Source organism: Triticum urartu, chromosome 1 (assembly GCF_003073215.2).
Source record: "Triticum urartu cultivar G1812 chromosome 1, Tu2.1, whole genome shotgun sequence".
NCBI classification, from domain to species: domain Eukaryota; kingdom Viridiplantae; phylum Streptophyta; class Magnoliopsida; order Poales; family Poaceae; genus Triticum; species Triticum urartu.
Window position 1 is genome coordinate 25,789,757 of NC_053022.1, and position 24,039 is coordinate 25,813,795.

General features: G+C 48.9%; 1 pseudogene; it reads right to left on the bottom strand.

The window, feature by feature from the left end:
- LOC125532625 overlaps positions 1 to 22,177 on the bottom strand; it is a 34,974-nt pseudogene extending 12,797 nt beyond the window's left edge.
- Positions 22,178 to 24,039: the final 1,862 nt, after the last annotated feature.

A 24,039-nucleotide genomic window follows, 5' to 3' on the forward strand; every position in this document is an offset into this window, starting at 1 on the left:
ACATCAATTACATGTATATCACATATACCTTTCGTGATGCCGGCCTTCTTGTCCGCTAAGTATTTGGGGCAGTTCCGCTTCCAGTGACCACTTCCCTTGCAATAAAAACACTCAGTCTCGGGCTTGGGTCCATTCTTTGGCTTCTTCCCGGCAGCTTGCTTGCCGGGCGCGGCAACTCCCTTGCCGTCCTTCTTGAAGTTCTTCTTACCCTTGCCTTTCTTGAACTTAGTGGTTTTATTCACCATCAACACTTGATGTTCCTTTTTGACTTCTACCTCTGCTGATTTCAGCATTGCAAATACTTCAGGAATGGTCTTTTCCATCCCCTGCATATTGAAGTTCATCACAAAGCTCTTGTAGCTCGGTGGAAGCGACTGAAGGATTCTGTCAATGACCGCGTCATCCGGGAGATTAACTCCCAGCTGAGTCAAGCGGTTATGTAACCCAGACATAGTGAGTATGTGCTCACTGACAGAACTGTTTTCCTCCATCTTACAGCTGAAGAACTTGTCGGAGACTTCATATCTCTCGACCCGGGCATGAGCTTGAAAAACCATTTTCAGCTCTTCGAACATCTCATATGCTCCGTGTCTCTTAAAACGCTTTTGGAGCCCCGGGTCTAAGCTGTAAAGCATGCCGCACTGAACGAGGGAGTAATCATCGGTACGTGTCTGCCAAGCGTTCATAACGTCTTGTTCTGCAAGGAGAGCAAGTGCTTCACCTAGCGGTGCTTGTAGGACATAATCTTTCTTGGCAGCTATGAGGATGATCCTCAGGTTCCGGACCCAGTCCGTATAGTTGCTGCCATCGTCTTTCAGCTTGGTTTTCTCTAGGAACGCGTTGAAGTTGAGGACAACGTTGGCCATTTGATCTACAATACATGTTGTAAAGATTTTAGACTAAGTTCATGATAATTAAGTTCATCTAAATCAAATTATTCAATGAACTCCCACTCAGATAGACATCCCTCCAGTCATCTAAGTATAACATGATCCGAGTTAACTAGGCCGTGTCCGGTCATCACGTGAGACGGACTAGTCAACATCGGTGAACATCTTCATGTTGATCGTATCTTCTATACGACTCATGCTCGACCTTTCGGTCTTCTGTGTTCCGAGGCCATGTCTGTACATGCTAGGCTCGTCAAGTCAACCTAAGTGTTTGCATGTGTAAATCTGTCTTACACCCGTTGTATGTGAACGTTGGAATCTATCACACCCGATCATCACGTGGTGCTTCGAAACAACGAACTGTCGCAACGGTGCACAGTTAGGGGGAACACTTTCTTGAAATTATTATGAGGGATCATCTTATTTACTACCGTCGTTCTAAGTAAACAAGATGCAAAAACATGATAAACATCACATGCAATCAAATAATAATAGTGACATGATATGGCCAATATCACATAGCTCCTTTGATCTCCATCTTGGGGCTCCATGATCATCTTGTCACCGGCATGACAACATGATTTCCATCATCATGATCTCCATCATCGTGTCTCCATGAAGTTGCTCGCCAACTATTACTTCTACTACTATGGCTAACACATTTAGCAATAAAGTAAAGTAATTTACATGGCGTTTCTCAATGACACGCAGGTCATACACAAATAAAGACAACTCCTATGGCTCCTGCCGGTTGTCATACTCATCGACATGCAAGTTGTGATTCCTATTACAATAGCATGAACATCTCATACATCACATATATATCATTCATCATTCATCACAACTTTGGCCATGTCACATCACAAAACACTTGCTGCAAAAACAAGTTAGACGTCCTCGAATTGTTGTTGCAAGTTTTACGTGGCTGCAATAGGGTTCTAGCAAGAACGTTTTCTTACCTACGTGAAAGCCACAACGTGATTTGTCAACTTCTATTTACCCTTCATAAGGACCCTTTTCATCGAATCCGCTCCAACTAAAGTGGGAGAGACAGACACCCGCCAGCCACCTTATGCAACTAGTGCATGTTAGTCGGTGGAACCGGTCTCACGTAAGCGTACGTGTAAGGTTGGTCCGGGCCGCTTCATCCCACAATACTGCTGAAGCAAAATAAGACTAGTAGCGGCAAGAAAGTTGACAACGTCTACGCCCACAACAAATTGTGTTCTACTCGTGCAAAGAGAACTATGCATAAACCTAGCTCATGATGCCACTGTTGGGGAACGTTGTAGAAAACAAAAATTTTCCTACGGTTTCACCAAGATCCATCTATGAGTTCATCTAGCAACGAGTGATCGGATTGCATCTACATACCTTTGTAGATCACGCGCGGAAGCGTTCAAAGAACGGGGATGAGGAAGTCGTACTCGACGTGATCCAAATCACCGGAGATCCTAGCGCCGAACGGACGGCACCTCCGCGTTCAACACACGTACGGTCAGCGTGACGTCTCCTCCTTCTTGATCCAGCAAGGGGGAAGGAGAGGTTGATGAAGATCCAGCAGCACGACGTCGTGGTGGTGGATGCAGGGGTCACCGCAGCAGAGCTTCGCCGTTCTACTACGAGGGGGAGAGGGGTAGCAGGGGAGAGGGAGGCGCAAAGACTCAAGGGTGCGGCTGCCCCTCCCTCCCCCTTTATATAGGCCCCCTAGGGGGTGCGCCGGCCCTAGGAGATGGGATCTCCTAGGGGGGGCGGCGGCCAAGGGGTGGAGTGCCCCCCAAGCCAGGTGGGACGCCCCCTACCCTAGGGTTCCCAACCCTAGGCGCATGGGGTGGGCCAAGGGGGGCGCACCAGCCCACTATGGGCTGGTTCCCCTCCCCACTTAGCCCATGGGGCCCTCTGGGATGGGTGGCCCCACCCGATGGACCCCCGGGACCCTTCCGGTGGTCCCGGTACAATACCGGCGACCCCCGAAACTCTCCCGATGGCCGAAACTGCACTTCCTATATATAATTCTTCACCTCCGGACCATTTCGGAACTCCTCGTGACGTCCAGGATCTTATCCGGGACTCCGAACAACTTTCGGGTTACTTCATATTCATATCTCTACAACCCTAGCATCACCGAACCTTAAGTGTGTAGACCCTACGGGTTCAGGAGACATGTAGACATGACCGAGATGGCTCTCCGGTCAATAACCAAAAGAGGGATCTGGATACCCATGTTGGCTCCCACATGCTCCTCGATGATCTCATCGGATGAACCACGATGTCGAGGATTCGAGCAACCCCGTATACAATTCCCTTTGTCAATCGGTACGTTACTTGCCCGAGATTCGATCGTCGGTATCCCAATACCTCGTTCAATCTCGTTACCGGCAAGTCACTTTACTCGTACCGTAATGCATGATCCCGTGACCAGACACTTGTTCACTTTGAGCTCATTATGATGATGCATTACCGAGTGGGCCCAGAGATACCTCTCCGTCATACGGAGTGACAAATCCCAGTCTTGATCCGTGTCAACCCAACAGACACTTTCGGAGATACCCGTAGTATACCTTTATAGTCACCCAGTTACGTTGTGACGTTTGGTACACCCAAAGCATTCCTACGGTATCCGGGAGTTACATGATCTCATGGTCTAAGGAAAAGATACTTGATATTTGGAAAAACTCTAGCAAACGAACTATACGATCTTGTGCTATGTTTAGGATTGGGTCTTGTCCATCACATCATTCTCCTAATGATGTGATCTCGTTATCAATGACATCCAATGTCCATAGTCAGGAAACCATGACTATCTGTTGATCAACGAGCTAGTCAACTAGAGGCTTACTAGGGACATGTTGGTGTCTATGTATTCACACATGTATTACGATTTCCGGATAACACAATTATAGCATGAATAAAAGACAATTATCATGAACAAGGAAATATAATAATAATCCTTTTATTATTGCCTCTAGGGCATATTTCCAACAAAAGGTGGCATCCTTTACCCCTGAAAGGATGCCGCCAGAGTGGCCTGAGGTCCCACTAGAAGGGAGCCAGTGCCAAGCGAAGAGGTGGGAGCTAAGACTTTCAAGCTCCTGAAGGGCGAACTCGGTACACAAGGTTTCCTGGATGGCAATGATGTCAATGCGTTCGTCACGAATGTACTCGATGAGTTGGCGGCGACGGCCATCATGGCCGAAACCGCGGATGTTCTAGAAAAGGGCCCACATCTAAGCCCCCATCGGGGGGCTGCTTGACCCCAGGACACGGGAGGCGATTTGAGTGCGAAGAGCCACAGTGCGCGAACGGGTGCGTCCACGGATTATCCTGTCAGCCACCAGAGGGGCCTGAACCACGGGGGTGGCGGTCGATCCCTCGGGGGCCGAAGCAAGCGGGCTCGGGTCTCAGCCAGCTTGCCATCGGGAATCTCACGGGCCCTAATTGCCGCGATCTGTTCTAAGGGGGGACCGACCTCCCCCTGAAGACTATGGCCGAGTCAGTGGCCACCTTGGCGAGGTGGCCAAGCGGAGCGACCTCAAGTGCGGAAAAGGAACAACTAGAAGAACTGGGAAGGTCGGGGTCCGCACCTGACTCGAGGTTCCGGGCTGCCTCCCGGAGCTCAGCGCGCTCGGCGATGGACTGAGCCGGGGAGCCTGCCGGCTGGGTCGCATCGAGGCGGGTGCTGCGGCGGGAGGCTGTCACCGGCGTCGAGGTGGAGCGGGGCCGTCTGGCGTACGCCACCGTCGGAGGAGGGTGCGCGGAGGCTGGGGTGGAGACGCCCACTGCCACCGAAGCGGCCGAGGAGGCAGGTGAGGAGAGGCAGACGCCGGAGGTCACCGGCGAGGGGAGCAGGCCGACGAGCTCCAGGGTGCCACCGGTCGCGGTCCCCGCGGGTGGGGGTGTCGGGGCAGGCGCGTCGGAAGCCTCACACCCGCCGCCACCTGTGGAGGCCGGGGAGGCCGAGCCGGCGGGGGACGGGGGGTCCGGCCCCGACGGAGCGGGGCGAAGGGCGGAGACGGCGTAGGGAGAGCGAGGCGACGAAGCCGGCGCGATGAGCAGACCCACACTGGAGATGTCACTGGCCGACTCCGAGGGAGACCGAGAGGGCATGACTGGCGGGGTGGCCAGGCGGAGGGCCACCGCGAGGTCAGTGGCCGACACTCGAGTGCGCCCCACCCCAGAACCGCCACGACCCGCTGGTGGGTTGGAGGGCTCCCGGGAGGGGGAGCGGGAGTGCTCCGAGCCGTCCTCGTCATCTCCAGGGTCGTCGAGGCGGGAGTGGCGTGAGCGTCTTCGGTGGGAGTCGTCGGCATCGTCTGGGCCACCCCCCAGGTGGCTGTCATCAAAGAAGCGGGGGCAGCCGACTTGGTTCGAAGGCTCGGGGCAGATCTTGAGGTCGTAGCCGTCGTCGTTGAAGAAGACACGGATCGTGGCGTGGAGCTTGGAGGAGTCCAGGCACTTCACCTTGACCCGGACCTCCTCCTCCTTGCGCAGGGAAAGCTCGTCGACCACCACCACCTTGCCTAGGATCTTGGACATACTGCGGATGACCCGCTCAGACCGGGCCACATCTGGCAGGCCGGCGATGAGGAGCCAAGCAGTGTCCAAGACAGCCACGGCCTTGGGATCCCACCTCGGCCCAGAAATGCTCACCACAATGTCGTTGAGGGACAAGGTGATGTTGTTGCTGCGGGTACAGAGTCCCATGCTCATAGCGTCGGGGAAGATCACCGAGAAGGCGTTGGATGCGGTGGGGGTCACCTGCCAATCCCACGAGCACCTGCACAGGTGGTTGAGCTCCGCCTCGATCAGCTCCGGGGTGGCGAGGGCCTCGCCCATGACCGACACAATCGCCAGCAACAAGGGGGAGGGAGGGGGGATCTCTTGGACCTTGATGTGGAAGAAGGCCATGTCCTCGATGCCGTGGCCGTACATCATGATCTCCTCCGTCACCGGGTGGTCCGGACAGAGAATCGCGGGGTGCCCGACATCCTTGCACAGGTAGCACATCGGAGGGTTGGGGCAAGCCACCTGGAAGTGGCCGGTCAAGCCGCAGTTGAAGCACGACGGACCATCGGAAGAGGCGTTGGTGCCCGGAGGAGGAGCCGCGGCGGCGGTGGAGGTGGAAGCCGGGGGGCGCGGGGGGCCCTTCTTCTTCTTCTTCTTGGGGCCCTGGCGTCCCCGATTCCCATTACCACCGTTAGACGGCGGGAACGCCGCCTAGGAGTAGGGAGGCTGGTAACGACGGGTGGCGGGGGCGCTGTTGGTGTTGGCGACGGGCAACGGGCGGGGCGGGGAGGGGGACCGATCCCGGCGACGAGCAGGCGAAGGGGACCGCCGCCGCGTGGACGGCCTAGGCTCCCCGGCCGGCGACCGACCACGGTCCCACGACTCCGCCAGAGGAGAGGGGCGGCGAGCAGGGGAGCGCGAGCGGCGGTCGTCGCGAGTCGGTGAGCGGCGAGATGGACGGGGGGAGGAGCGGCGGGAGTCGCGCGCCGGGGATCGCCTAGCCGGTCGGCAGGCGAGCTACTGCCGCAGGTCGGCCTCGGGCCGTAGGCCATCGAGGGAGGAGCGGGGAGGTTCACGGCGGTCGTCAGCCCGTCGCTTGGGGCGCCCAGCGTCGTCCCCCCACTCCCGAGTCATGGTCGGCGGGGGGTGAGAAGGGGGCGCAGGGAGGTCGGCGACGCCGGCGAGCAGGGGGCGAGGCGGGTCGGCTGGAACCAGGGCGAGACAGGGGGCAGGCGGCGTGGGGGTGGGATTCGGGGGGCGAGGAAACCCTACCAGGGGCCAGATAAATCGCTGGCCTGGGCCAGAGGCCGACTGCGGAAGAGTCTGGGCCGAGCGGGGCGGGACCGGTCCGCTGGGCCAGCCCACCACACCCGCGGTGGCCCGCATCCCACCGGCCGCGCCCGTGGTCAACGCCCCGGGAAGGGGGCTAGCAGCCAGGTCCATATGCCGGCCCAGGAGCACGACGACCTGGTACGAGCGCCCCGGGGTGGCCAAGAGGGGAGCTAGGGTTTCCCCGAGCGCCGCCGGGGGGGCCGCCGGGGGGGGGGGGGGGGGCGGGGACGGCGAGGGGATGGCGGGGCATGAATGCGACCCGGAGGGTGGGGCCCGGAGGGACCGCGAGACGGGAAGAAGGGGCGGAAGGGGGCACGGCGGGAGAGGGCCACAGCAAGCTCGGGCGGGATCGCCGGAGACGATCGGGCCGGAGCAGAGGGGGGCATGGCCGGGGTCGAGGGCTTCCATGAGGCGCGAGCAGGACCACGGTCCGCGCGGCCGGCAACACCCCAGCTGCCGGCACGGCGTTGCCGGGAGGGCACCCCGGACCCCAAGGTCGGACCTTGCGACCCCCGCGATGGAGAGGAGGCCAGAGGGAGGCGCCGGCGTCGAGCTGACCCGCGGGCGGCCGAACTCCCACCCCTGGGAGTAGGGCCACCGGCGAGGTCGGGAAGCGGCAGCCGCGGCGGAGCCTTGGGAGGGACACGATCCCGGCACACGATGGGTCGCCCAGCGGCGACATCGTCGGCCTCGGCGAGGTCAGCCCACACGACCCGCGGCGGACCAGAGGAGGGGGTCGGTGGTGGGACAGGTGCGGCAGACGCCGACGAGGGGGCGGGGCTCGGGGGGGGGGGGGGGGGGGGGGGGGGGGGCGGGGGGACGGGGGGACGGGAGGAGGGGCGGTGGCGGGGCAACCGCGGCGACCGTGTCGCCAGGGGCGCCGCCCGAGCAGTCGCCAGAGCCGTCCATCCGACCACCTCTGGATCACTCGCTTCAAAATAATAAGACCTGGTTTAGATGAAAATGAGTAATCCATGGACTTTCTTTGGTTGACTGGATACCACCTCCCCCATATCTTTAGAACAAAATGCAAAAGTTATTTATTAATTAAACAGTATTAAACGTAAAGTGATAGGAAAAAAGATGGTTCAAATGTACTGACAGAATCATGACGGTGTCAACCAAATCAGAGAACTTCACTGGTTCGAGATGATCCTTGACTTCTAGCGATGCGTACTCCAAATCGTATCTATATTTTTTTACATTCTTCGACAGGAAAAGCAAAACAAAATGATCCCGAGAACTAATACCCTTCTGGCACTTTAATACGTCCTGAAATTGAAGTTAAGGTAGTATCAGAACAAAGAAAAGGGAGATCACAATAATCATGGGCCATGAAATAAAGAAACTAACCTGCAAATTCATGAGAGGGGAGTCCTCTAAGCTGTTCACTGGGTGATCCAAAGCTCCATATGCAGCTTCTGAAATGGAACATGGAGCCCAAGAACCAACAGGGGCACCAGGTTCAGCAGTATCATAAGTAAACCGCACTATTTGCTGCCCGGAAGAACTTCTAACAGTCCCATCATAAGCAACATATACATCCCTCAGGTGACATTAGTTTTCTTGTTAATGTCCCAGGAACATCTGCATTCGCACTGAAGAAATTTTCTCTACCAGATATTGAATGAAGAAGACACTCCAATGGATGGATTTAAACCACCTGCAAAAGAATTCCTTATCACAGCATATAGGTTTTGGCCTCCCAAGCATTCAGCCGTGCTCCCAGCATTCAATGATTTATGTCTATTGCAGCTAGCACACGAGAGTTCTGGAGGAATTCTAAAGGGAAATTTGCTTCCTGGAAGTTGAAGACCGACACATGCAGTTTGTTGCACAAACTTCCACATGCTACCCTTACTTCCGGAATTAATCATCACCATCATTGAATTATCTTTGGACGTGTGTTGATGAACCATCTTTAGGAGATCATTGAACACACTCTTAAACGCCATGATTGAAGATTTAATGATTGATAGATTGTTCTGCATGAACTCAGACTGTTCATAAGCATTTGAGAGATCAGCACAGTCATCATAACACTTCAAATTAAGTATAGAATTTGGACTTAGCAATAGTTGTTCAATATGAAAAGCCTCTTTAGCATCATCCAGTGCCAGATTAACTTCATCGGCAAGTTTTTTCCTTGAGTTATGGTCTGAGTATAGATAGATATCTGAAAGACAGACACTAAAACCCCTCATTGTTAAAAACTCAGAGTATATCCTGAGCAGAAGAAAGGAACTTGAGAGCCGTGTCACCACATTCTTTGAACATGACAGAGGAAAGGCCAGACAAGCCATTCTGTAGCCATAAAGAATCAGATGATCAGGCAAGAACTTCACCATCTATGATGTGTACCTTAGGATCAATACTGAAATTCATATCAGAAGGAAGCAGCATGCTGAACAACTGTTTACCAGTCCACAGTGGACCGTGAGAGCATACAGATTTAAATACTGATGGTGCTGCTGTCAGAGAGAGTGGATGGCATAACATTTGAAATTGTTGAAATTCAGTTTTCTCCAGTAAAACCTCCGAGCTTGTTAATAGATACGCAGCAGCCAGAGAGTCATGTGTTAATGACACCAAACTTCGACCATCTTGCACATTCAACAGTTGGCGTCTTAAGCTAACTAGCTCTCCAAGCTCAGCACTTGATTGTATAAACTGTGTGACATATCCATGCAAAAAATCTCCATCAAAATCTCCCATAAAAGGTGCACAACACAGTGGGTTGATTGAAAGAACTGACTGAACTGGTAATAACTTCGCAGATAGCGCAATAAGTGAGTGTTGATGTAGTGATGGTGGCCTATTGATAAGAATGCAATCACTATCCTGCAATAACTTATGCACAATGTCACCAATTACCAGCTGATTTGCCTCCTTAACAAGGATTCGCTTTCCATTGCGCTTAATTAATAGTTCTTCCTTGGCAAGAAGGTGCAGGTTGCACTTAGAATTTATGTTGTCGAAGTTGTATGAGTTAACATACTCAGAAACGTGCAATTTCGAAGCTAAATCCATAGGGATGCCAATTTCATGTAATCTAATCTTCAGATCACCGACCATAGTACTCCGAAAAGAATTATTGGATCGTTTGCTGAGAATGGAATCCTTCAACCATTTCATTCCATATGTGTCTCTTGATGATTCCTTATCTGTCCTTTTAGAGTGTAACTGCAAATAAATAAAATGTCAATCAAGCAAGTGAAAGCATATGACATAAGCAGTAAGCACAATGTCACCTCAAAGTCTCAACTGCATAGTAATATTAATTTTGTGACAGAATTACCAAGTAGGTTAAAAAACCATTTTATTTTACTTGTTATGAAGTAATAACAAAAAAACAAACAGTTAGATATCAATGATAACTTGTAAGCCATGGAGATAGACCAAATATGTTCTCTTCAGGTAAAAGACTTTTCTTTCACTGAATCTGATACTCATCCTTCAAAATTAACCGAATTAAATCTTAGTGGTTAGCAAGGGACTAGATGAAACAGCTATGTTTTGTCGGTTATGTTTAATCAGTTTACAGAGGGCATCATATCAAGGTGCAGGATTGGTACATGAGATATTCTCCACTACAATCAGGTAAAGTGTTAGAACAATTTGTATATCATATGGTGCAAGTCACATGAGGCCCACTGCTGCAAGGAGCACATCCGTCCCTCGGCGTTGCTTTAGCCGGTGCAATGCGGGGGGTGGGACGCATAGCGCACTGCAATTGGAGGCGCGGTGGGCTGGAGGCACCAGCGCCACATGAGGTTGAGCTGCAACCAGCAGCACAGAGAGCTGGGACCAGCTGATCCAGGAGTTGCAATCAGTGACACCGGAAGCTACGACGGGCAGCGCACTGTAGTCGAAGATTGTTTCTGCCGGCGTTGGTGGTAGCTGGAACCGGCTTCAGTGCATGCTGGAACCAGCGGCGCGATTTTCTGGAACCAGGAGTCGTCGGTGCTGGAAGCAGACTACAACGCCACCGAATGCTGGAACATCACTGCATTTTTGCTGGAACCAGCTCCGCGAATTGCTTGCACCATTGTCCCTCAGAGCTACAACTGTTTGCAGCGGTGCTGTGACGGGGTGTGATTGCGCGGCGGAAATGTTGGAACCAGCTCCGTGATTTGCTGGAACCTGCATTTCCGGGAGCTACAACAGGCATGCGGTGGTGCTGCAAGTGTGGCGGGGAGTGGCGAAAATGCTGGAAGAGGCACCATGATTTGCTGGAACCATTGTCCCCGGAAGCTGCAACGACACAAGACGGTGCTGCGGCGGGCGGGGTGGCACATTGATAAATACTGGAGCTGGCGCGGTCCAGTGCTGCAACCAGCGATGCAAGAAGCTTCGACGTCCCGCGAGGGTGCTCTGATTGGGGCAAGAGGCTGCGGCGAACACGCCAGGGATGACGATTTGCTACAACAGGCTTCAATGCATCTACGACCGCGGTTGACCGATTGAGAGAAGGCGCGACGCCGGTGTGTAGGCCAGCGACAAGGAACAACATGGGGAGATGGGTGAGAATGTGCCCGCTGGCTGCGTCCGTTGGTTATTTTGCTGCCACTGGAGCTGGGGTCCGGCGAGAAGAGCGAGATACGCTCAGCATCTGAGCATGGAGGGGATTTTTTTTCTTCACAAACTGAAGCCAGCAAAACGACGCGCAAGGTGAATCAAACGCTCCTGCTCTCTCGCATCAAACAGCTGCGAGGCGACCGGCCCAAGTTTGGGCTGGCCGAGCAGCGCCTAGCACCGGCCTTCGAGAAAGCATATGATCCGAGCCGAGTTAGTTGGGACTTCTTTGAGGAGATCCTCCATAATAAAGGCTTTGAGGCTAGATGACTAGCTGGATGATGCAGCTGGTTATTAATATCAATGGGGAAGAGGGCCCCTTCTTTAGGAAGTACAGAGGAGCCCATTGTTTAATTTAGTCTCTCATGCCCTAGCTGCAGCGGCGGAGCTTGATCAGAATTATAGGAGGGGCTAATCCATGTAGGAGGGGCTATTCAACCAAGATTGGGCAAAACACCATCATTTCTGTCTAATTATGTGCTAATAATATAAGAAAACTACACAAGCAGGGGGGGCCATGGCCCAGGTTGGCCCTAAGGAAGCTCCGCCACTGCCTAGCTGCCATGTTAGATGACGCGAAGGCAGACAGCCATATCCCTGGGGTGGTTCCTTGTGGCCTCACCCATCTTCAATATGTGGATGATACACTTATCCTCATTAGAAACGCCCCTGTCAACATTGTTTTTTGATAAAGGATGGATTTTATTGACATAAAATGAAGCATCAAGAGGAAACAAACACAATGAGCACACACCTGGTCTTTGCATAGCTAGGATGCATAAGCCAACACCAACGCACACACACAAAATACGCCGGCAAATAGCAAAGTCATATAATACCAAAGCTATGCATAGGGGAAGAAAAAAAAACAAAAGTGATCAAATCTCTGTGCCACTCCATACGGTCTTCTAATGACTTTGTATCGAACCTATTTGCCCTGTTGTAAACCTCTGTCCACCCCAGCGTGAAGAAATTGGTTAATTGGTAAAGATACATGAATTTGGTGCCCCGCCCAAGAAAGAGACCCAAGTCCTAATAATCCCACTAAGTGATGATTCAACATGGATTCTACGTCTTGGAACCAGGCCAATTTGGGAGCGGCTTTGTGATAATGGAACCAACCAGCAAAAAGCATTAACGCTGCAAAAATCAATGGACCCTCAGTTTATGGACCGGCACAAGCTTTATTAGTTTTACCAGCGGCATCATAATAAACTAACATGTCTTTTTACTGGAGTACAACAGAGAAGTGGCACGCGCACAAGTGTGTGTGTGTGTGTGTGGCTGGGGTTATGAAGTGCAGAATTTGGTTTAATTGTTCTTTATTGAAGTATGTACAGATGATACTGTTAAACATCCAATATTATGGGCCGCCAAGAGTACTTGGGCGCCACCTCTAGGAGATAGAGATAGTTTTTCTTTCCTGTTTAAGTTACATCTTATCTCCAATCTTCTGTAAACTCTTCCGGTTAGTCATCTAACCGTATGCTATGTAATCTCCTCGAGAGGCTTTCTCTCGCTATCAATATATAAGCACGCGGGCTCCCGTCCAGGGGGTTGAGACGCTTCGACAATACTTTACATGGTATACAGAGCAGGCCTTTTCCATCGCATCTAGCTCATCTACCTCCATCGATCATCCCCATCGACCTTCATCGATCAACTCCATCGCCGCCATGTCCTCCTCCGGCCTAAACTACAACATCTCCGAGCCTCTCACCAAGACGAACTATGTTCTTTGGCGAGCTCAAGCCCGATCCCAAATACCGGGCGCCGGCTTGTATGGCTACGTCGACAAAACCATAGCTGAGCCTCCCAAGACAATCATCGCCAAGGATAAAGATGGCAAGGATCAGGAGATGCCAAACCCTGCCTATGCCCCTGGCTAGTCCAGGATCAGCAAATCGTTGCCTACCTTCTCCGAAACCTCTCCAAGGAGGTCCTCGTCCAGGTGGCTTCGCTGGAGACCTCGCATGCAATATGGACGGCGCTCTCCAACATGTTTGCTGCGGTCTCCCTCCCTCGCGTCAACAATCTTCGTGCTGCCCTCACTAACGCCCAAAAGGGCACACAATCTGCCTCAACATACTCCGGCTATATGCGTTCCCTCTCTGACGAGCTCGCGGCGGCCGGCAGACCTCTTGGAGAGCCGGAACTCATCTCGTTCATCGTCGCCGGCCTTGATATGGATTACCAGCCACTTATCTCCGCGCTTGATGTCCGCATCGAGCCCATCACGGCCGATCTCCTTTTCTCTCTGGTGGCCAATTTTGATCAGCGGGTCGAACTATACCACGGCAACAACGGTGGCGGGTTCAAATCCTCAGCGAACTCTGCTTCCCGAGGCAGGCAGGGAGGCAGAGGTGGCTATCGTAACCAGAAGAACGGCTCTGGCAACGGATCCCGTGGAGGCCCTAGCAGCGGTGGCCCTCCTGGTGGTGGCGGCAGCTACCAAGGGAGTGGTGGTGGCGGCGGCTACCATAGCAATGGTGGCGGCGGAGGCTACAAAGGCGGCTATCACCATAACAATGGTGGTGGCGGCTATCAGGGTGGTGGTGGCGGCGGCTACTATCACTCCTCCAACAACAATGGCAGCAACAACAATCAACGACCCCTCTCCAACAACAACAGGCGCCCCTTCCAAGGCTATGAGGGCTATGAAGGCAAGTGCCAAATATGTAAGAAAACAAACCACATTGCTAAGGATTGTGATTGGCGCTACGCCGATGACAACTCCCAGAAAAAGAAAATTGCAGCTGCAACAGAAGGATCATATGGTGTCGATACCAATTGGTACATGGACACGGGTGCAACAAACCACATTACTGGAGAGTTGGAGAAGCTGACCATGCATGACAAATATCGTGGCCACGACCAGATCTACACCGCCGCTAATGGTGCAGGTATGGAGATTGATCATATTGGTCAATCAATTATCAAAATCCCACATAAAGATCTTGTCCTAAAAGAAATTTTGCATGTTCCTAATGCTTCCAAAACTCTTCTTTCAGTCCATCGCATTGCTCTTGATAATAATGTCTTTCTAGAATTTCACCCCTATTTCTTTTTGATCAAGGACCAGGCCACGAAGAGAGTTCTCCATAGGGGTGTCTGTATTCAAGGGTTGTATGCATTGCTTCCTCAATACTGCAAGTTTAATAAACAAGTCTATGGTGCCATCAAACTCTCCGCTGAAAGGTGGCACAATCATTTAGGTCATCCGTCCTTTTTCACTGTTCATCAAATTCTTAGTAGAAATAAACTCCCAGTTGTTGGTGAGAGAGATTCAGAAACTATTGTGATTCATGTCAAAGAGCAAAAAGTCATCAATTACCGTACCCTGTTTCCACTAGTATATCTACCAAACCTTTACAACTTATTTTTTCTGATGTATGGGGTCCTGCACCCACTTCGGTTGGTAGACATTCTTACTATGTAAGCTTCATTGATGATTTTAGCAAGTATACCTGGATTTATCTTCTTAAAAAACGCTCGGATGTTTTTGAAGTCTTTCACAATTCCAAGCTCTAGTAGAACGCAAGTTTGATAGCAAAATCATTGCCGTGCAATCTGATTGGGGTGGGGAATATGAGAAGCTGAATTCTTTTTTTTCAAAAGATAGGTATTTCTCATCATGTGTCCTGCCCCCACGCCCATCAGCAAAATGGTTCCGCAGAACGGAAACATAGACACATTGTTGAGGTAGGCCTAGCTCTCCTAGCTGCGGCCTCCATGCCTTTAAAATTTTGGGACGAAGCCTTTCTTAATGTTGTCCATCTTATCAACATGTGGCCTAGTCGCACTATTGCCAATGAAACTCCTACTGAACGTCTTCATGTCACCCCTGATTATACTACACTTCGTGTTTTTGGGTGTGCGTGTTGGCCTAATCTTTGTCCCTACAATGCTCGCAAACTCATGTTCCGCCCACAAAAATGCGTTTTTCTTGGCTATAGTGCTCAACACAAGGGTGTGAAATGTCTAGATATTCCAACTGGTCGTGTGTATATTTCTCGCGATGTTGTTTTTGATGAAACCCAGTTTCCCTTTGAAAAACTACATCCCAATGTCGGTGCCCTTCTACGAAAGGAGATTCTTCTCCTCCCTTCTAATCTATCCGGAGTTGATTGTGTGGGCAGTGATGATTGTATTGATTCAATTACGACTAATTCTTCTAATTTTGCATCTGAGTGTGTTGTTACAGGGGCCAATAGTGGTGAAAACGGTGCACACAATGGTGCAAAAACGGCAGCAAATGGTGCTTCTACACGATCTGCAGCTACCACGGACGATCGGACGCGATCGCCTTCGGGATCTGCGCCTCTGATCGCGCCAGGGTCGACAACATCGGCCTCGGGATTGCCAATCTGCCAAGCGGCCCCGCGCCCTACGCCTGGCCCGCATCCACCTGCGGCTGGGCGCTCGCCAACACCCGGCCTGACCCACTTGTCCGCTGCCACGTCAGGCGCTGGGCCAACGCGGTTTGCCCCTGAGCCCCGCGTCTACATCAGGCGGGGTCCACTCCTGTCAACTGCGCCCGGCGCGTGCGTCCGTGTGGGATCCGACCCCGATTCTGCTGCATCCCCGGGATCTTCTGTGGCTCCTTCCTCATCTCCTGTGCCTCGTTCGGCCACAGACGATCCGGTGGTCATGGAGGCTACAACGGACGATGCAGTCGCCTTCTCGGGATCGGTTCCGAGCCCTGTAGCTGATTTTTCTTCACCTGCGGTCACTGGATCTTCTGTGCCGCAAACTGCTACACCGCCACGCACACGTCTCCAAGCAGGTGTTATTCAACCTGTAAATTACAAAACAAAATTTGGTTTGGCTGCATCCACAGGAGAACCATGCACACATCTTGAGGCTCTTGCTGATCCGAAGTGGAAGGCAGCCATGGATGATGAATTTCAAGCTCTTCAGAAAAATCGTACTTGGCACTTGGTTCCTTCACGACAAGGTAAAAATGTGATTGATTGCAAGTGGGTATTCCGCATAAAACGGAAGTCTGATGGTACAATAGATCATTATAAAGCTAGGCTTGTTGCTAAGGGCTTCAAGCAAAGGTATGGCATAGACTACGAGGATACTTTCAGTCCAGTTGTTAAAGCTGCTACTATTCGTCTTGTATTGTCTATTGTTGTATCTAGAGGATGGAGTCTCAGGCAGCTAGATGTGCAGAATGCGTTTCTTCATGGTGTTCTGGAAGAGGAAGTATATATGAAGCAACCTCTTGGGTTTGAAGACAAGAACAAACCGTATCATGTGTGCAGGCTTGACAAGTCTCTCTATGGGCTGAAGCAAGCTCCTAGAGCATGGTACTCTCGTTTAAGTACAAAATTGCAGCAACTTGGTTTTGTTCCTTCAAAGTCTGATACTTCACTGTTCATCTTCAACAAGTCTCATACATCAATCTTTGTGTTTATTTATGTTGATGATATCATTGTTACAAGTTCTTCCAATGAATCAGTGATAGCTCTTTTGTCAGATTTGAATTCAGAATTTGCTCTCAAGGATCTAGGATATTTGCACTTCTTCCTTGGTATTGAGGTCAAGAAAAACAAGGAAGGTGGTCTTCATCTTTCTCAGGAAAAATGTGCAACTGATCTTTTGAGGATAGTTGGGTTGCAGAATTGTAATCCTTCACCAACACCATTGTCCAGTTCAGAAAGACTCTCTCTTACTGAAGGTGAACCTTTGAGTCAGGAGGATGGCACCAACTATAGAAGCTTGGCAGGTGCACTACAGTATTTGACCCTTACCAGACCTGGCATTGCTTTTTCAGTCAATAAAGTCTGCCAGTTTCTTCATGCACCCACTACTGCCCATTGGACTGCAGCAAAACGTATATTGAGATATGTGAAACACACTTTGAGTGTTGGATTGACCTTCAGCAAGTCCTCATCCACGCTTGTGAGTGCTTTTTCAGACTCTGACTGGGCAGGCTGTTTGGATGACAGACGATCAACAGGAGGGTTTGCAGTTTTCCTTGGTCCTAATTTGATCTCATGGTGTGCAAAGAAACACGCTACAGTTTCAAGGTCAAGTACTGAGACAGAGTATAAGGCATTGGCAAATGCAACATCAGAAGTTATTTGGGTGAAAGCTGTTCTTAAGGAACTTGGTCTTCATCACACATAAACTCCTTGTCTTTGGTGCGACAACCTTGGTGCCACATACTTATCTGCTAACCCTGTGTTTCATGCAAGAACTAAGCATATTGAGATAGATTATCATTTTGTTAGAGAATGAGGAACTGGACATTCGTTTTGTACCCTCAAGAGATCAAGTTGCGGATGGTTTCACGAAAGCTTTGGCCACAAGACCGTTTGAAGAGTTTAAACGTAATCTCAAATTGAGGAGTTTAGATTAAGGGAGGGTGTTAAACATCCAATATTATGGGCCGCCAAGAGTTATTCTTGGGCGCCACTTCTAGGAGATAGAGATAGTTTTTCTTTCCTGTTTAAGTTACATCTATCTCCAATCTTCTGTAAACTCTTCCGGTTAGTCCTCTAACCGTACGCTATGTAATCTCCTCGAGAGGTTTTCTCTCGCTATCAATATATAAGCACGCGGGTTCCCGTCCAGGGGGTTGAGACGCTTCGACAATACTTTACAGATACGACAGGAAAACTTGACCGCAAAACTGCAGGGGAGGCCTTGACATTGTATAATTTTACTGATATACTGAGAAAAATAGGGAAAATTATCAGGATAATTGCATCATGCTATGCAAATATTAGAACAGAAGACATATAATCATGAAACTTGGATACTGTAACAAAAAGAAAATATCAGTTCCCTTGCCTTTGATGATTTAAGGCACTCCATAACTAGGCTTGTGACAAGTAAGTTTGCATGAACACTGAACTGTGGAGGCTGACGCAAGTCATAAATTTTCCTACAGGCATCAACCGTCCTCTTATAAGCTTGTCAGGTCATCATACGTCCAAACAAGAAATGAACAAACATATAAGTTCATAATTAAGACACCAACACATCCCAGATATTCCCTGCAGAAAAAAACAGCCCAGCTATTCATGTGCATCAGACCACAATAAAAACATGCATGCTCGACAAACATATAAGGAAGCCGGAGAGTATTAGACATGTGAGAGTATATTAGACAGAATAGTGATGAATCAATCTATTAACGTAGGAAATGTATATTGTTAGATTAGGTTCTCTCGTTGATTAAATGATTTATGGTCAGATTTTAATCCTTACACCGTACAATGGATCTGGTTGCATTTAACAAAAGTATTTAAGGGGAAATTGTTAGAAAAAGTTGAAGGTATGATACAGAAAATAATCTTGGGTACAAAGTTCGCCAGCGAGATATCACATAGTCACATACATAAACAAAGCGAGTGCCATCTGAGAACTCATAGGGCAACTCTGCCACACGATGGAAGTTAGGAGTCACCAGCAAACAAGACAGATAAATTAGCTCCCGCCTTGAAACAAACCGGCTAATAAGATCAGGATCATCAAGTTGTTTCAATATGTGACGGAACTGCAAACATGATAAGGAAATAAGATTTTAACCATAATAAATAATGTAAAATTATATGGTCAGCTGCTCACCATTTTCTTTTGAAAGAAACTTAGCATAGCAATACCAATGCACTGGCCAACAAGAATATGCATACCACCTTCCAAAAGAAGCTTTGAGAAAATAGCATTGGCCCAGTTGCCCTTATCACTTAAATTATATTTACATCCACATACCATGCACTGAACAAAACTAGAATATACAGCATAATTTCACCGAGAAGTCTTCTCTAAAAAAAATCACTGAGAAGTGGATGAGTTAATTTACAATTTATGAGGGCATTCTGTGTCAGAGTTCGTAATGCACCATAGCTATTTTTTTTACCGGAAAGGTAATGCATCATAAGGATCAGGTGTATTGCCTTAATGATCATGCAAAACTACTTTGCCAAATAATAACACATCATATTACTCGATCTCACAGGATTTGTTGTGTTCTGTTTTCTGTATGTTGTAGATATTCAAAACAACACAAGCAACCCAAAAATCCCTTTTTAAAATTGTCTTATAAGTTATAATTCCACACTTAAAGCGTTGATAAAAGTATGGCAGGGACAAAGTTGATGAATTGTCAGCCAATAATATATAACATTTTATGAAACATGAAAAGATGTTGCAGTAAAACCAGATCTGCTCTGCAAGCCAACTCAGAGCAGACTAACAAACTGAATATATAGAAAATACTTACTTGGGATGGAGATATCAATATCTTGGTCATATTTGATTGAGAGGGGTGGCGATGAGGTAAAAAATCCCAATAGTCCTGGGGTAACTTGTCTGTCACTCTGCCAACAACTTCTGCGGTAACCGAAATTCTGTTCCATAATGGTAGGGTTCTGTTGAAGTTTAGGTTTATTCTTGAACCCTCTTATTCTCGGGCTTGCCAGCGTCTTAAATATTACATCAGGGTATTGTTTAGTGTCATCCTTCTGTTCAGTAAAAAAGGTCGAGGTTTAATACAATATGTAGAAACACAGGCCAAAACGTCTGAACATGCACTTACTGAGCAATACTTGCAAGTTGCTTGACTTGTAGCCCCATCCGACCTCTTCAACAACAAAAATCAACATGTTAGAGGAGTATTTACGCACCAACCAGATATACCAAAAAAGAGAGCCCATATCCACATTTTTTTTTTGCAATGCTTACATATCTTCTTATGTGCTTTTGGGATGTAAATATCTTCTCACAAATTCCAAATGTTCAAACAAACAAAGTGTAAGTAATTAATATAAAGTTTGGTTTCCACATTGCAGCAGTTTGTTTAAGGATACATTATGTATGGAAAAATATACACTAGCTATGACAACAGTACCGATGTTTGTTTTACGGCGTTTTATTTTGTATATGCAGGCCTTTGCACACCGACATTAGTTTAGAAGATCAATAATGATTAAAGAAAATAAATTGCTAAATGAAGATGAAATAGGTTAATTTGGCCATTACAAACCTTTGAATATCTGTTTTTCTTTGGAGTGTGGCAGCCAGGACATATCTGATTCAGTAACTGAACAGCTTCCTCAACCGTATATGGGTTGAACACAATTGTCGGCAGCTTAATGACACTGAAATGACCTAACATTTCGACAAGTCAATTAATTTTGGATTAAGAAGATAAAACAAGATAAATTTGGTGCTGAATGCTTAATATTACTCACTATCGCCATCACACTTGCTGTGCGATCCACAAGTCTCACACTTTTTTGCCCCATTTGGTAATCCCAACTTCGCACTAGTGACATTAGATGCTTTTGCAATGCTCGCGCTGCTATACTTTTTCTGGAAATGCCTGTCAGTTTAACATACTTTCCGCAGGGTAAAAATTGTGGAGGCAAAGTAAATAAAAGATTACCATATCTTTACTGGACATGAGATCGAATTTGATTGCCTTTAGCTCCACCTCCGCGATCAGCGGATCCATTTCAGTAATTGCCTCATCCATCCTGCAGAAACGAACACACATAGAAATATCACACTGACAGAAGTATATGATGGCATACAAAAATGAAAAGAATCTAAATCGTTAATACTCCAGGGATTGCTTTTGGATGGAGTACAAGAAGAAACAGGAAATTTCTACAGGGATTGCTTTGGAACGAGGAATCTCATGTCAATCTCAAGCACTCGTATCGAGCCGAAGCAAACGGGCCATCAGCACAGGAAAAGCGGGAATTAGTCAGTGCAAAAAGGAGGTTAATTAGACATAGGAAACCAAGTAGGGTTTTTATATAGGAAAATGAAGGACCGAAGTCGACAACAGAAAAATAAAGACCTTTTTTGCAACCTGCAACAAAGGGTGGAACAAATCCACGCCTAGCCGGATCGAGGAGCAGTAGAAGGTGGCGGCGCCGGCGCCGGCGCAACAATCTGCCGTGCGAGGAAGAGATGGGGGGAGCACAAGCGCGGTAGCAGCCTGGCCTTTTGGAAATTTGTGGGTCGGGACTCGGGAGCAATCCACCCGGCCGGGAGACGGCTGCAGAGAGAAGCACGCGGCAGGGGTGGGGGCGCCTCGGAGGGGCTGAATGCGGCGGCGCTGCCCGCGCTGCATTCTCGGGAGAGGAAGCGCGCGGGGAGCTGAGACGACAGGGTTGGAGTTTTTGCTTCTCTCCTTTTCTTCCCCCTTCTTTTCTCTTTGAAGGTTTACACTTTTTTTTTGGTCACTAGACTGGATTTCTTCAAAAAGTGCAAATGCGACATTTAATCCCAAAAAGGTGGTATTCTAATGAAGATGCAAAATACAATGTGGTATTTTATCAAATTTCAACTAGTTGCAAAAAGCCTGCTATCTCTACTCCTAGATCGGGAGTTAATAGCCTGGTATCCGGGTTTTTATTGGCCCCCCTCCCCCCACACTTCCACGCTAGTTTTTCACACTTACCAGAAACCTACCGCGCGCAAAGAAAACAGCAAGGTTACCGAATCTTGCCTTCACCCCGCCCAAATTTTTCTCGCCCTTTTCTTCCTTCTCTCGCGAGGAGAGAGCTTCGCGCCTGATGCAGCTAGGTGGTCGTCCCAACCTCCCACTCCTGGTTGTCGGCAACCGACGAGCCACAACCTGCAAGGACGCCGCTGGCCACGCGGTGCTCGCTCCTCCTCCCTACCTCTCCACCATCGCTGCCTGTGTCCATGCCACATACATCTCACGCCCGCCTGAGCCGCGATGGGTTGGCCCATCGCCGCTGCCGCGTGCACCCAACCACCGCCAGCTCGTCACCCGACGTCACCCAGCCGTCGCGCCAGTCCGTCTCCGACCTCCCTTTGCGCTCGTTATCATGTCGAGAAGATGTTGCAGAGGATGCTCCTACTTGGCGGCAACTGGCCATGAGTAGAGGGTGCTCCCCGACTGCAACTGCATGTCTTCCAGGCGACTATAACTTAGTGGTGCTTTGTAGGGGGAGAATGGCAGTTGCAGTGGCGAAGCTAGACAGGATGTTCGGGGCGGAGGGGGTGGGGCTGAGGTAGAAAATATGGTTGTTTAAGGGCTGAGCTAAAATTATATAATCCCCAAAAATTTCTTCAGGTTTTGTAGTGAGGCTGGGGGCATGGCCCCTGCTAGCCCCAACTAAGCTCCGCCGATGGATAGTTGCATGTCCGTCACTAGGCATGCAACTGCAAAAGTTGCCCCCCTCCCTAATTGCAACAGCATGTATTCAATGCGACTGCAACTTGGCAGGGCGAAAGTGGTGTTTTTGTCGAGAGAGACGGTGGTTGCATGTTTGCCACTAGGCACACAACTGCAAGTGCTGCCCTCAACCTCTACTATGTGTTTTCAACATGGCTTCAACATTGATCTTTCCCAAATTACACAATGAAACATTTTTTGAAATACAATTTGAATGTTTCTAAATTATTGGACTAATCTTTTATAAATTATTGAACCTTTTCCCAAATACACATTGTATAATAAATATGTTTCTTAATACAGGATGATTTTTTTCTTTCAAATTGCGTTACATTTTGTATAACAATATCATCAGACTTAAAAACCCACAAAATTTGAGAGGTGTTCATGAAATTTTTAAATTTATGTTACACTTTTTAAAAAGTGCTCACCTATTTAAAAAATGTTTTTGTATTTTTAGTAGATTTTGGTATATCTTTTAACAAGTATTTCTTGAATGAAAGAAAATCAAAATTAGAAAAAAGGAAAAGAAAAGAAAAGCATATGCAGAACAATAAAGAAATAGAAAAAACAATGAAAGGAAAAGAAAATAGAGCAAGTAAAGAAAAAAGAAAAAGAGGAACAACACACAAAATATCGATGTTCTAACTAAATTAAAAAATATTTAGACAACAGGCCACATGTTCAACATTTGTAAAAAAGAAAGGCCCTAAGTATTTCCTATAGCCCAATATGGGATATTTAATTCTGCACAAGAGGGGACAAGAAAACTAGGCCCAACTAAAGCCCATAAAAAGTTCACAACAACACTGGCTAGAGAAACACGTATGAACGATGAAAAATATACAAGACAACACATATTGTATTATAAGATGACATTAGCCGACTGAGACGATTGAGTCCTAGCCAGACCCATTAGTTATAGGTTAATCAGTACCTAGAAGAGAAAGAAGAGAGAAAGGGTGAAGAGAAAGAAGAGAGAAGAGAACATAGAGAGAAGGTAGAAGAGAAAGAGGTGTGAGAGAGAGAAAGAGAAGGGAAAAGAGAAAAGGAGAGAAGGGAAAAAGAGAGATGGATAAAGTTTTTTTTGCTATACATGTCTTTTACTTCGATCCATATTAATTGTCGCTTATCTGTATAAATTTATACTCCCTCCGTATCAAATTGCTTTGCCTACATATAGTCCTCGGCCGGGTCCTCCCCCTGAAAAGGTCTTCCCCCCTCTCTCCCTCTCGTGGGCCCCTCGGGCGACGCGAAAGGAGACCCTAGCCGGCCGCCGCCACAGCTCTCCCCCACCTCTTCCCCTCCCCGGTCACCACCGGAGGGCGCCACCAGGAAAGCCCATACAACATCGGCAATGACAAGGCCTGTTCTCTCTCCCAAGCGCTTCTGATGGGGCGGTGTAGGACGCCAGATCTGGCGGAGGCTCGCGTGAAAGCTAGGTGCACACCTTGGCATCCGCCACGAGCGCGGGGCAGCTCGGGCAGGAGGAGTGGCGCTGACGGTGGTCTAGGCGGAGGTAGCGCGGCTTGAGGGCTTCCCTCCTGTCTGGATTTGCGCCTT